This window comes from Elephas maximus, chromosome 16, assembly GCF_024166365.1.
Source record: "Elephas maximus indicus isolate mEleMax1 chromosome 16, mEleMax1 primary haplotype, whole genome shotgun sequence".
In the NCBI taxonomy this organism is placed as follows: Eukaryota; Metazoa; Chordata; class Mammalia; order Proboscidea; family Elephantidae; genus Elephas; species Elephas maximus.
In genome coordinates, this window is record NC_064834.1 from 69688157 (window position 1) to 69701288 (window position 13132).

A 13132-nucleotide genomic window follows, 5' to 3' on the forward strand; every position below is an offset into this window, starting at 1 on the left:
GTATAGTGTCTGTCAGTTTGTCGTACTGTTGGGGTTTGCGTGTTGCTGTGATGCTGGAAGCTATGCCACCAGTATTCAGATATCAGCAGGGTCACCCATGGAGGACAGGTTTCAGCTGTGCTTCCAGACTAAGACAGACTAAAAAGAAAATTTTGCTGAAGATCATTCAAAAACGGCTGCAGCAGTGTATCAACAGGGAACTACCAGAAATTCAGGCCAGTTTCAGAAAAGGACGTAAAGCCAGGGATATCATTGCTGATGTCAGATGGATCCTGGCTGAAAGCAGAGAACACCAGAAGGATGTTTACCTGTGTTTTAGTCACTATGCAAAGGCATTCAACTGTGTGGATCATAACAAACTATGGATAATACTGAGAAGAATGGGAATTCCAGAACACTTAATTATGCTCACGAGGAACCTTTACATAGATCAAGAGGCAGTTGTTTGAACAGAACAAGGGGATACCGAGTGGTTTAAAGTCAGGAAAGGCGTGCGTCAGGGTTGTATCCTTTCACCAGACTTATTCAATCTGTATGCTGAGCAAATAATCCAAGAAGCTGGACTGACTATATGAAGAAGAACACAGCATCAGGATTGGTGCAAGACTCATTAACAACCTGTGTTATGCAGATGACACAACCTCGCTTGCTGAAAGTGAAGAGGACTTGAAGCACTTACTAATGAAGATCAAAGACCACAGCCTTCAGTATGGATTACACCTCAACATAAATTGTTATGATCCACACAGTGGAATGCCTTTGCATAGTGACTAAAACACAGGTAAACATCCTTCTGTTGATACACTGCTGCAGCCGTTTTTGGAAAACTAGAAAAGGAAGGGAATTTCCTTAACCGATAAAACCTGTTGCAGTCAAGTCAATTCCGACTCATAGGGACCCTACAGGACGGTAGAACTGCCCCGCTGTTTACAAGGAGCGAGCACCTGGTGGATTTAAACTGCTGACCTTTCGGTTAGTAGCTGTAGCACTTACCCACTGCACCACCAGGGTTTCCTAACAGATAAAGCATGTCCATCTAATCTTTTGTTGTTGTTAGCTGCCGTCAAGTCGGCCCCGTGCGCAACAGAATTGGACTCTTGCGAGCCATAGAGTTTTTATTGGCTGATTTTTAGAAGTAGATTGCCAGGCCTTTTCCTAGTCCATCTGAGTCTGGAAGTTTCGCTGAAACTGTTGAGCATCATAGCAATACACAAGTTTCCAGTGACAGATGGGAAGCGGCTGTGCTTAAGATGTCCTGGCTGGGAGTTGAACCTGGGTCTTCCACATGGAAGGCAAGAATTCTGCCGCTGAACCACCACTGCCTCACCAAAACCCTATAGCAAATACTGTATTTAACACTTCTATTCAGTATTTTTCTGTCGGTCTTGGAGGTCCTAGCCAGTGCAGTACAGCAACAAAAACAGAATTAACGTTATAAGATTCGGGAAGGAAGAAGCAAAGCTGCTGTTATTTATAGATCACACGATTTTTCTGTGTGGAAGACATCATAAAGAAACTATAATAAACTGTTACAGTGAATGAGTTCAGCACAAGTGCAGGATACAAAATCAACATGCAAAAAATAATTGCATTTCAGTGCACCGACAACTAACAGAAAATGTAGTTAAAATATCATTTATAACAGCATTAAGAAACACAAAGTTTGTAGTCACCAAAAGATACATAAGACCTTAACGGAGATAATTATCAATCTTCATTGAAAGATGTTAAACGAAACCTTAATAGGAGAGATGCACCATGTTTGTGATTAAAAGCCTTACTATTATAAATTGTCACATCTTCCAAATTGATTTATAGATTCAATGCAATTCCAGTCAAAATCCTAACTTTTTGTGTGTGCATCAAACTTGACGGGCTGTGCTAAAATTTATATGGAGAAACAAGGGCTAAGAAAGCCAGCACACTTCTGAAGAAAAAAAACTAGATGCCAAAGATAAAAATTATTATAAAGCTTTAGTAATTCAGATGATATACTGTGGGCACAGCAATAGATTGACTGACCATGGAACAGAATTGAAAGCCCAGAACCTGATCCTCACATGTGAAAAAAAAAATCTATGGTAGACTTTATAATAACCAGTGTTTGGAAAGTTGAGAATCATGACAGAAAAAAAAAAATTGGATGGTTTGTGCTAAACTGGTAACCTAAAATTTGGCGTGTTCAAACCCACCCAGCAATAGTGCGGAAGAAAAGTCCTGGCGATCTGCTCCCATTAAGATTACAGCCAAGAGAATGCTGTGGAGCAGTTCTATTCTGTAACACATGGTGTCACCATGAGTTGGAATTGACTCAGTGGTAACTAACAACAAAGACTTAAATATGAAAGGCAAAACTAACTTTTAGAAGATAACATAGGAAAATATCTTTATGACCTCAGAGCCAGAAAGAATTTCTTAAACAACACATATGCATATACATCCACACAAATACTAATAATAAAAGAATAAATTTTACTCAATTGAAATTAAGAACTTCTGTTCCTTAAAAGTCACCATACAGTGAGTAAAAGACAAGTCACAAACTAGGAGGAGCTATTTGGAACATGGGTGACTGACAAAGGGCGTAGCACCCACAGTATGTGAAAGAACTCGTAAAAATTGAGGCATTGTCATGGATTGAATTAGTTCCCCCCAAGTATGTGTGTATCAGCTGTGCTGGGCCATGATTCCTGGTTTATGTGATTTTTCCTATATGTTGCAAATCCTGCCTCTATGATGTTAATGAGGGAGGATGGGTGGCAGTTGTGTTAATGAGGCAAGACTCAATCTACAAGATTGGATAGTGTCTTGAGGCGATCTCTTGAGATATAAATTGACAGCAGAGCATGTCTTTTGAACCTGGGATCCCTGCATCAAAAACCTCCTAGTCTGGGGGAAGGCTGATGAGAAGACTGACAGAGAAAAGCCATCCCCTGGAGCCGATGCCCTGAATTTGGACTTTGGCCTACTTTACTGTGAAGAAATAAATTTCTTTGTTAAAGCCATCCACTTGTGGTATTTCTGTTACAGCAGCACTAGATGACTAAGACAGGCATACATCCCAATAGAAAAACTGGTGAAAGACGTGAATAGGTCTTTTTACATATCCAAAGAGATTGATTTAAGACACCCTTTGCACTAATACTGCATGATTAACATAACAATTAGAAAAATCCATTCCCACATGGGATTATAAACAAAGGTATTGAAAAAAAAAAAAAACCTAGCTGCTGTTGAGTTAATTCGGACTCATAGTGACCCTACAGGACAGAGTAGAAATGCCCCGTAGAGTTTCCAAGGAGCAGCTGGCGGATTTGAACCGCCAACGTTTTGGTTAGCAGCCAAGCTCTTTACAGCAGAGGAAATGTGAATGGCTAATAAACAAGAGAAGATGTGTTCTATCTCATTATAATCAGAGAAATACAAAATTAAAGCCAGATGAGATACCACTTTATACCACCAGATTGGCAAAATCAAATTTTCTGTCACTATCAAAAAAGAATGAATTACTAATGCACGCAACAAGATGGACGAGCCTCAAAAGCATTATGCTAAGTGAAATAAGCCAGACACAAAAGGCTGCATATTGTATGATTCCATTGCTATGAAATTTCTAGAAAAGATAACCTTATAGTTTTTTTTATAGAGACAGAAAGCAGATCAGTGATTGCCTGGGACTATGGGGGAGGGGCACTGGCTGCAAACAGTCATAAGAGAACTTTCTGGTATGATGGAAATGTTACAAAACTGGATTGTGGTGGTGGTTATGCTACAATGCTGTCGTAGTTATCCAGTGCCGCTATGACAGAAACACCACGAGCAGTTGGCTTTAGTTATCCAGTGCCGCTATGACAGAAACACCACGAGCAGTTGGCTTTAACAAACAGAACTGTATTTTTCTCGTGGTTTAGGAGGCTAGAAGACTTCATTCAGGGTGCCAGCTGTAGGGGAAGGCTTTCTGTCTCTGTCAGCTCTGGGGGAGGTCCTTGTTCCTTGGTGGTTATCATGTGGCATGGCATCTGTCTTCCCCCAGCTCTGCTTGCTTCCTTGGTTGCCTGCTGTCTTAGTCATGTAGTGCTGCTGTAACAGAAATACCACAAGTAGATGGCTTTAACAGGCAGAAATTTATTCTGTCACACTTTAAGGCTAGAAGTTACAATACAGGGTGCTCGCTCCAGGGAAGGCATTCTTGCTCTGCTGGCTCTGGAGGAAGGTTCTTGTCTCTTCTTCACTTCCACTCCTGGGCACTCTTCCTGTGACTTGGCATCTCTTTACCCCCCATCTTTGCTTCCTAGTTTGCTTGTTTAATCTCTTTTATCAAGAGAGATTGACTCAAGATACATCCTAAGCTAATTATTCCTCATTAGTATAATAATGACAACCCATTCCCCAAATGGGATTATAACCACAGCCATAGAGGTTACCATTTATAGCACGTTTTTTTTTTTTGGCGGGGGGGGGGGCCACAATTCAATCCATAACACTTGCCCAGTCTTCTCTTTTTATATTTCAAAAGAGATTGATTTAAGACACACCTTGCACTGATGCTGCGTAATTAATTAACAACAGCAATAAAAAAAAACCATTCCCAAATGGGATTATAAACAAAGATATAAACAAACAAAAAAAAAAACAACTAAAAACCAAACCCACGGCTGTCGAGTCAATTCTGACTCATAGTGACACAAAGGATGGAGTAGAACTGCCCTGTAGGGTTTCCAAGGAATGACTGGTGGATTTGAACTGCCAACCTTTTGGTTGGCAGCTGAGGTCTTCACCACTACACCACCGGGGCTCCAAGCAAAGGTATAGGGGTTAGGATTTACAACACATTTTTGGAGGATACAATTCAATCCATAACACATGGATGCATTTTAAGGTCATGTGAATTTCCCCTTGCCCCATAGGATTTTTTCGGCTCTGATCTTTACAGAAACAGATTGCAAGGTCTTTCATACATGGTGCCACTGTGTATGCTGGAACTGCCAACCTTTAGGTCAGTACCAACCAAAACCAAATCCAGTGCTGTCGAGTCTGACTCATAGCAACCGTATAGGACAGAGTAGTACTGCCCCCAAAGAGTTTCCAAGGAGTGCCTGGTGGATTTGAACTGCCAACCCTTTGGTTAGCAGCGGTAGCACTTAACCACTACACCACCAGGGTTTCCTCTTTAGGTCAGTAGCCGAGCTCAAACCACTTGCCTCAGCCAGGGAACTTTAAATTATTCCTCAAAAAAGTTGTTTAAAAAAAAAAAAAGAATATTCGTAGAAGCATTATTTCTAATTGCCCCAAACTGGAAACAACCCAGATGTTCCTCAACAGGCCCAAAGGGTAAACAGATCCCAAGATGCAGTCAGAAATTCAAGCAATGATGTTTGTTACAGGGCTGTTTGTAATAGTGAAGAACTGAAAACAATTTAATGGCCGAGTAGAAGGAGTAGTTGAATGATGGTGCCTACATACGTGAACTATTATGTGGTCAGTAAGTTAGGTTTTCTGTTGATTTTTATTAATATAGGAGAAGGCTTATGCTATAAATCTGTAACTATAGTATGATTTCAGAATATTAACAATATTAAGAATATTAACAATTGATCAGCTCAATTACGGAGACCCTGTCACTTGAAGCTAATGCCAGGCTTGAGAACTGCCTTCAAAAAGCTCGATAATTTTTTTTTTATTTCATTAAAAAAAAAAAAGAAGGTTAGCATTAATGCCTTTGGCCAGACCCATGGCTAGCCCATGGAGCACCTTTGGGCAAATTAGGAAAAGACATTCTTCTGCAAGACACCTTTTTCCAACTGTCAGAAAATTGTCATAATACACTGATTTAGTGAGAAAAAGACACTTTAGTCCAGATCTGGCAGAAAACTATGGTAGGGTCTCTTGTATATGCACTACCATGTCTATGAAGTTGAAGGGCGCCCCCCTTCAGATGAGAAGCCCTTGTGCAGTGCACAACCTGCAGAACCATGCACAGCAGCCCTGTCTGGCCCCATCTCCTTCACTGACCTCATCTCCCTCACTCCTGCCTGGAGTCCTTGGGGCCACCAAAGAACAACCTTGAGCTTTTGTCTTATTGTTTTATCTATAACCCCACCAGGGTCCTGGCTTTTACTCCTTTTCTTCCTCTGCAGAGAGCAGGGGTGAAGATGAGCAAGAAAATGTTGATGGTCCCATTCAGAGAACCCCATGAGGAGGTGGGAAGACAGGAGGTAGTGAATTCTGAATAAACGAATGTCTGTGGGCTGGGAGATGACCAAGGACGCATGATGGCTGAAAGCACAAGCCCTGAAACAAACCCACTGTATTCGCTTCCTGTAGTTGTTGTTGTTGTTCAGCTGCTGTCAAGTCATTCCAACTCATAGTGACCCCATGCACAACAGAACAAAACACTGCCCGGTCCTGCGCCATCCTCACAATTGTCGCTATGTTTGAGCCCATCCTTGCAGCCACTGTGTCAACCCATCTTGTTGAGGGTCTTCCTCTCTTTTGCTGACCCTCCAGTTTCCTAAGACTGCCAAATTACAACTGGGTGGCTTAAAACACAAGAGTTTATTCCCTCACAGTTCCGGAGGCCGGAAGTCTGATATCAAGGTGTGAGCAGTGCCATGCTCCATCTGAAGGTTCTAGGAGTGGGGCCTTACTTGCCTGTTCTAGCTCCTGGTGGCTCCTGGCAGTCTTTGACTTGTAGCTACTTCACTCCTGTCATGGACTGAATTGTGTCCCCCAAAAGCACGAGTATTAATTTGGCTAGGTCACGATTCCCAATACTGTGGGACCGTTCACCATTTTGTCATCCGATGTGATTTTTCTATGTGTTGTAAATCCTATCTCTATGATGTTGAAGAGATGGGATTAGTAGCAGTTATATTAATGACGCAGGACTCAATCTACAAGATTAGATTGTGTCCTGAGCCAATCTCTTTTGAGATATAAAAGAAAGAAGCAGAGAGACAAGGGACCTCGTACCACCAAGAAAGCAGTGCCAGGAGGACAGCACACCCTTTGGACCTAGGGTCCCTTTGCTGAGAAGCTCCTAGACCAGGGGAAGATTGATGACAAGGACCTTCCTCCAGAGCTGACAGAGAGAGAAACCCCTTTCCCTAGAGCTGGCGCCCCAAATTTGGACTTCTAGTCTACTACCCAGACTGTGCAAAAATAAACGTCTCTTTGTTAATGCCATTCACTTGAGGTATTTCTGTCGCAGCAGCACTAGATATCTGAGACAAGTGCAATCTCTGCCTCCACCTTCACATGGCCATCGTCCCTGTGTCTGTGTCCTGTCCTCTTCTCATAAGATATTAGTCACTGGATTTTGAGCCCACTTTAATCTAGGACAATTTCATCTTAACTAATTATATCTGCAAAGACCCTGCTTCCAAGCAAGGGTACAATTACAGGTACTGGGAGTTAGGACGTGAACGTATCTTCCTGGGGGGCACAATTCAACTACTAGTTAAAAACAACAGTGGCTGTGGAATCAACTCCGATGCATGGAAACCCCATGTGTGTCAGGGCAGAATTGTGCTCTGGGGGGTTTCCAGTTGATTTTTCAGACGTAGATCACCTGGCCTTTCCTCCAAGACACCTCTGGGCAGACTCAAACTTCCAACCTTTCACATAGCAGCCAAGCGTGTTAACCATTTGCCCCACCTATGGACTCCTCAGCCTTCTACACTTACCCACTAACTAGCTGTACCACGCTAGGCATGACTGTAGCCTCCCAAAAGCTCATTTTCCTTTTTGTGAAGTGGGTGTAACTGTAGGGTTGCTGGGAGGGTGTAAGCGATGTTACAATTAAATGCTCAGGACATTGTAAGGTAGTAACCTGGGAGCTGTTGTTACTTCTGTCATCCTCACCATCAGCCCAGGGACATCTCTCCTCAGGCTGTCGGGCTCCAGGCATGTCCTGCTCTAAACAAAATTGGGGCAATCCAGATTTCTACAAGAAAACCTATGGCTAGGAAGAGGGGGCACTGCAGAGAGAGAAAAGATTACTCACTTTGCCAAATGCCCACTGTTGAATAAATAGAACAATCCAAACTGCCTTTTACATGGAACTGGTTTGGTTTGGCACAGTGGTTAAGAGCTACAGCTGCTAACCAAAACGTCAGCAGTTCAAATCCACCAGCCGCTCCTTCAAAACTCTATGGGGCAGTTCTACTCTGTCCTATAGGTTCGCTATGAGTCAAAATCGACTCGATAGCAACGGGTTTGGTTTTGGTATTTTTGGTTTGGTTTGAGGGACCATCTCTGACACAAAGTAGAATGTGCCTGGTTTTGCCCTAGGAGGCTTCTGGCACTGTCTCCTGCCCCCCACAGCTATGTGCTCTAGGCCTCACTACATCCGGGTCCCAGGACCTCTCACTCCCAGAGGATGACTGGGTGCTTCTGAATAGGTACACACCCAACTCTGGGGTGAGAGGGACCCAGTTCAGATCTCAGCTCTGCTAGCTGTTAGTAGCCTTGGGCAAGGTGCTAGACAGCTGAGCCTCTTCATCTGTAAAATGAAGGTAATCACAGTGCCCGCCTCATGGGGTGGCTGGGGGTGGGGCTAAGTGAGAGGCTACAGGAAAGCAACTGGTGCTGACTGTAGTGCTCTTATTAATATTGCTACCAACTGGGAGACTTGAGCCCCAGGCAGGGTAAGTTAGAGAAGACACCTGACCAAGCAACTGTTCTTAATTCACCATTATTCCTTCCAGCTCTCGTGTACACGTACACACACACACACACACACACACGTTCTCCAGCTCTTGTAAACACTCACACATAGTCGTTACCTCCATATAGCCAGAATATTGTTTCCTAACTTTTGATAGAATCCACCAAATGTATTTCTTTACATCAAATAAAAAAACACCATAGATAAGTGGTAACTTTGGTGAAGGGTAAGACAGTACACAATACTGGGGAAGTCTGCATAACTTGTACAAGGCAAGGTCATGGTAGCTCTGTAGACACATCCAAACTCCCTGAGGAACCAAATTACTGGGCTGAGGGCTGTGGGGACCATGGTCTCAGGGAACATCTAGCTCAATTGGTATAACATAGTTTATAAACAAAATGTTCTATATTCTACTTTGGTGATAGCGTTGGAGGTCTTAAAAGCTTGTAAGCAGCCATCCAACATACTCCACTGGTCCCATCCCATTTGGAGCAATGAAGAAAACCAAAGACACAAGGGAAAGACTAGTCCAAAGGACTAATGGACCACAAGTCCCACAGCCTCCACCAGACTGGATCCAGCACAACTACATGGTACCTGGCTACCACCACTGACTGCTCTGACAGGGACCACAATAGAGGGTCCTGGACGGAGCTGGAGAAGAATGTAGAACAAAATTTTCACTCACAGAAAAAGAAAAAAGACTGACTGGTCTGACAGAGACAGAAGAAACCCTGAGAATATGGCCCCTGGACACCCTTTTAGCTCAGTAATGAAGTTATTCCTGAGGTTCACCTTTCAGCCAAAGATTAGACAGGCCCATAAAACAAAATGAGAGCAAATGGACACACCAGCCCAGGGGCAAGGACAAGAAGACAGGAAGGGACAAGAAAGCTGGTAATGGGGAGCCCAAGATCAAGAACGGGAGAGTGTTGACATGTCATGAGGTTGGCAACCAATGTCACAAAGAAATATATGTATTGTTTAATGAGAAGCTACTTTGCTCTGTAAACCTTCATCTAAAGTACAATTAAAAGAAAAATTAGACTCCAACTCATGTTGACCCCACTTATACAGAGTAGAACTGCACACCAGAGGGTTCTCTTGGCTGTAATCTTTGTGGAAGCAGTCCACTAGCCCTGTCTTCTACGAAGCCACTGGGTGGGTTCAAAATGCCAACCCTTAGGTTAGCAGCTGATTGTGAGCCGCTTGCACCACCCAGCTCCTCCCCCTGCACCATTTCCCTATTATTAATATCTTGCATATTAGGTGCCCTGGTGGCTCAATGGTTAATGCACTCAACTGCTAACCTAAAGGTTGGTGGTTCAAAACCACCAGCAGCTCCGTGGCAGACAGATGTGGCAGTCTGCTTCTGTAAAGATTTACAGCCTTGGAAACCCTATGGGGTCGGTATAAGTCGGAATCGATTCCATGGCTGTGGGTTTGGTTTTGGTTAATATCTTTCATTCTTCTGCATTTGTTACAACTGATAAACCAACATTGATACGTGATTATTAACATCCATAGATTATACTGGGGTTCACATTTGTGTTAGACAGTCCTATGGGTTTTGACAAATGCATAATGTCATATGTCCATCATTACAGTACCATGCAGAATAGTTTCACTGCCTTAAAAATGCCCTGTGCTCCATCTATTCATCCATCATCCCCTCAACACATATTGAATCCATGCCAACCGCCGATCTTTTCACTGTCTTAATAGTTTTTCCTTTCCCAGAATATCATACAGTTGGAATCATACAATATGCAGCTTTTTCAGGCTGGCTTCTTTGACTTTGCAACAGGCACAAAATGCTTTTGTTTATATCACTACATGTTTCAATTAGAAGGAATTCAGCTGCAAGTAAAAGAATACCCGACTCCCAGTGGCTAAAACAATAAAGACGGTCAACTACCTTGGGTGACAAGAAGTCATCAAGTCACAGACCAAAATGTCATCAAATGATGGCTGAACAACATGGTGAACTATTTAACGTCAGTCACCGAAGTGCGCTGTGAGGACTGGTGAAACGGCAGATGTTTGTTACCTACATGTATAACACAATTCTTAAAAAATCACCAAAACTTTTTTTTTAACTTTTCCACTCAGCCATCATCTGCGTGCGAGTTTTTATGACTCATCACTTCAGGACTGCCACAGCTTCATATACTGCTCATGGCCAGAAGAAGGTGAAGGTGCCCTGGTCTTCCCCCCTCCCTTATTTTTTTTATTTAAATAAAGGAACAAATGCTTTCCCAGTATCCCCCTAACAGACACCCCCTTATATTTCATTGGCCAGACTGGGTAACCAGCCCTCAAATAACCCAATCACGACTAGAGGAAATGGGATGATCCTGCTTGGATTAGGCCTGTCACAGTTCATCCCCTAGGGCTGAGGGAGGGTCTTATCTGGAACAAAATGGAAAGAAGGAAGAAGTGGAGGGCGGCTGCCAGGCGGTCACCAAAAATGTCTGTCACTTTATATGATGAGCCCCCTTCTTTGATTGAAGGGACTAGGGCCCAGAGACACAAAGCACCTCATCTGAGGTCACAGGTGACTGCAAAAGGACCAGGGCACAAACCCAGGCCACCGGCCCTACTAGCTCCCTCTGATTCCCCACTGGCTTCTCCACTACTGCAGGTTCTATGACCCCACAGGGCAGGAACCCCAACCCTGGGACACCCTGAGCTTGGCATGCCAAGGACAAAGTCGGCACCATTACAGAAGAGAGCCCCCAGCGTGCCCAAATGTGCCACCCCACCTCTAGGCCCCAAGGCTGGAGAAGAAAGCACTTTCTGCCTCTCCTGACGCTTGGAAAGTGGGTTAGTGGGAACCCAAGGCCTGACAAACAGCATCTCCGTAGCTGCCTGGATGCCGGCCAAGCTGCCTCATTCCCCAGGACTGACCTCATGTTTCTGAAGAGCCTCAAGATGCCTGAGGTCTATGTGTTCTCCTCACGGTTCAGTTCTGCTGCCAGCAGAGGAAACGGCCCAGGCTGGAGCTTTATGGAGAGGTGAGAACGCAGACCCCCAGCAGCCTCTCCACCACCCACCCTGCCTGCCCAACCTTCACCCGTGCCATCCAGACCCCACTGCAGAAGAAACGGAGCCACATCTTCTAACTCATGAGATGAGCTCTGGCCTGCTTTGTCTCCCTGCCTCTGCCGGCTTGAGGGTGTCCCTTGCAGAAACTTTCACACTCTGGCTATTTCCGTCTGCTTCGTTCCAGGCTCCTGGAAAGTGAACAGAAGGCAGTCAGACTTCATCCAGGGTGCTAAGAACATCTCTGAAGTCAGTTCCACCACCTAAAAGAGAGCTGGAGGGCTCTGGTGGGCTGAGGCCTGCACCTGGTGACAAAAACGATGTTATTTAGCCCCAGGGCTGGACCAGGCACCCACTGCGGCCCTTCAGTCATCACTGATAGCAAAGGCTCCCACAGTGCTGAGGCCCAGCACCAGCACAAAACAACAGGCTTCCTCCACCTTGCCTCCACGCCCAGACATTCTTTCCAAGTCAAACACCTACTTAGGTTTACAGCCAGCCAGGGAAGGGCCTGGGGAAACCACAGACAGCTGGCCCCTGAAAGCACTCTTTCTCTCCGTTGCACAGCATCTCTGTGAAACCACTGCTACCTACACCAGGCTGCAGCTCCAAGTCAAGGCATCTGTTCTTATTCACACTGCACTTAAGGTCCCTAGGTGGTACAAACAGTTTGTATTCAACTACTAACCTAAAGGTTGGTGATTCGAACCCACCTAGTAGCACCATGGAACAAAGGTCTGGCGACCTGCTCCTGTAAAGATTAAACCACACCCAAAAACCTGTCTCTGTTGATTCCACTCATAGCAACCCCATCGGACAGAGCGGAACTTCCCCATAAGGTTTCCAAGGCTGTAATCTTTACAGACACAGACTGTCACATCTTTCTCCTGCGGAGCGACTGGTGGGTTCGAACCACCAACCCTTCAGTTAGCAGCTGAGCACTTAACAACCCTGCCACTAGGGCTCCTTCTGTAAAGGTTACAGCCAAGGAAATCCTATGGAGCAGTTCTACTCTGTAACACACAAAGTCGCGGCTAGTCGGAATCAACTCAACAGCACCCAGCAACAACATATATACATAAAGATTATGAATAAATTATTTCAAATACCACATTGCACTTAAAAGTTTATTCTCACCTGTACACTAATGTTCACTGCAGCATTATCCACAATAGTCAAAAGGTGGAAACAACTAAAATGCCCATCAACAGATGAATGGCTAAATAAAACATAGTATTTTTTTTTTTATATATACGTGCAATGGAATATTATGCAGACATAAAGAGAAAAGAAGTCCTGAATGCACGCTACAACATGGATGAACCTTGAAAACATTATGCTAAGCAAAAATAAGTCAGTCACAAAAAGACAAATACCCTATGATCTCACTTATATGAAATAAGCAAATATATACAA